The following is a 2,371-nucleotide window of genomic DNA, read 5'->3' on the forward strand; positions in this document are numbered from 1 at the left end:
TCAAATAGAGTCGAGTGTTCATTCTGGAGGTTATTCTTGTGCTTTATACAGATAATCCTTTTTTAGTGTTCAGTGTATTGGAATAGCTAGAAGGAAATAGCTGAAACTGTTGAACTGCAACCCAGTAGCCTTGATTCTTGAAGACAATTGTGTAATAAGTATATAGTTAACACTGTGTGACCCTGTGATTGTGAAAACCTTGTGGCTCCCACTCCCTTTATCCAGTGTATTAAAAACTTTTTTTTGAATGTAAAGACTTTTAAAAATATTGAGACCCCTGAGGGATTTCTTGCTATAGGTTATATCTATTAGTAATTACTGTATTAGAAAAAAAATGGAGAAAAATTATTTTTTAAAAATATGTTTTACTTTAAAAACACATAGCATCCTTCCTTGGTGTAGAGGAAAGAGGTGCATGCCCCATCTAAAATGTAACAATGAAGTTTAGAAATTTCCTTCAGTGATTTTTCCACCTTTCCTATCAGACATAATAAATCCTTTTAATCTACCTGCTTGCACATTATTAAATAATGTGAAATAAATTATGCTAATAATTTACACTCTATCTCTGAGTTGCTGAAAACAAGAAATAGTCAAGCCCAGGCTCACCTAAGTGCCGGGTGAGGGGTGATGCAGTAACTCACAGTCGCGCCGGATGTTGTTTTGATCAAGTTCATTACAAATTTATACGTCTTACTTAAGCCTCCTTCCATTTTGCAGCGGAGAGGGGTCTCCTCAACTAGAGCGGCTGCCACTCTCAAAGCTGAGTTACATCCTATTACTTTCTGCTCGTATGTCGAAAGGATGTCTTACTGGAGGCTGGACTGCAGTGTTCCTGGCCTTGCTTCGGTAATTGCATCAGTTCCTGGCCGGGCAACATATGTAATGCAGAGAAGTGAAGCAATTGCGCAGATACTGACACTGTTTGGAAAATACGAGGATAAGGGAACGACAATGGATTTGCTTGGATCCTGTGCAGATGCCCTGGCCCTTCACGAGGCATGTTACCTACCACTCTCGTCTGCCTCGTTCACCTGAACCTGAATAAGCAATGATCGCTTCCTGTATAAATATACAGTGATGGTCGCGTCCTGTGTCACTCACGTTCACTGTTTTGTGCCAAGGACGCAAGGCCGGTGCAATCTATTCTAGATTTAGTGAAATGTTTAGCAGGATTTAATACCCGCGTGAGAAAGACAAAAAGAGACAGAGGTTCGACTTGGAAAAAGCAACTCGATGGTTAAGAAAATAATAAAGCAAATTACACAGCCCTGGACAGTACGTTAACATTTCTCTAGGTATAGAGAAAGATTTATGTGTGATGTAATTAGAGTGAGAATTTCAGGATGTCTTTCCCAACACGGGAGTCTGAAGGGGATTGGATTTGGGGCGTCCAGGGTTTCCTTCACGGGTGGCGCGGAGCTCGGAGGGTTTTGCTGACACCGCCTGGGTTTGGGGACTGAGACTTAGAGCAGGAAAGAAAGGGTAGGACTTAGGGACAGCTAGCTCGCTCGCTCGCGCGCGCGCTCTCTCTCTCTCTCTCTCTCTCTCTCTCTCTCTCTGTCTCTCTCTGTCTCTTACTGGTTGAAGGAGTTTCGTAGAGAGTTCTATCAATCAAATAGAATTCGAGAAGCCAATGTTACAACTTCCCTGGTGGTCTAGTGGTTAGGATTCGGCGCTCTCACCGCCGCGGCCCGGGTTCGATTCCCGGTCAGGGAACAATGTAGTTTTCAACAGCACTTCTCTGTCTCTTTTGGTTGTCTCTATTCTCGATGATAAAAATTCCGTTCTTTTAAAATTATATTAACCTAAAATTTAGAATACGCTGTATTTATTTTCAAATAATATTATTTGCAATCAAATAAACAAACCAAAGTTCTTTGATTGTAAATTACCCTAAATATATTTTTCCATAAACTTGAAAAATTGCATTTTCCATCTTTTGAAAATAATTTGGATATATACAAGCCTTTATGATTTTTTTAAGGCTTTATGATTTTTTTCTAAAGTCTTTGTTTAATCTTGAGCTTTGCGTGACTAATAAAAGAGGAAACTAGTTTTAGGAGGGATGATACCTACTTGCTTCATGGTTAGTCAATTTCTGTCTTTTCTATACATTCAAATTACGTACTTTGTGGATTATTTGTGTATACTGGAAGCTATTCCTACTATATTATCTTTTAGGGATCTAAGAAGATCTTTTTGAGATATGTGGTTTGCTAATCATTAAGTAGCTGGTATTAGCTTTTGTTTTACAATCCATTTAGTTAATTATTTTATCTTTCAGATTTTAAATTTTCTCTAAGAAATTCACACCAATATGTAAATTTCTTGCATTCAGAGTGTCAATTACTAATATGTAAACTATATA

General features: G+C 38.4%; 1 non-coding gene across 1 annotated transcript; it reads left to right on the forward strand.

The window, feature by feature from the left end:
• Positions 1 to 1,647: 1,647 nt before the first annotated feature.
• On the forward strand, positions 1,648 to 1,719 carry TRNAE-CUC. The gene has a single exon. It is a non-coding gene; the product is annotated as a tRNA-Glu (tRNA).
• Positions 1,720 to 2,371: the final 652 nt, after the last annotated feature.

This window comes from Choloepus didactylus, chromosome 7, assembly GCF_015220235.1.
Source record: "Choloepus didactylus isolate mChoDid1 chromosome 7, mChoDid1.pri, whole genome shotgun sequence".
Lineage (NCBI taxonomy): Eukaryota > Metazoa > Chordata > Mammalia > Pilosa > Megalonychidae > Choloepus > Choloepus didactylus.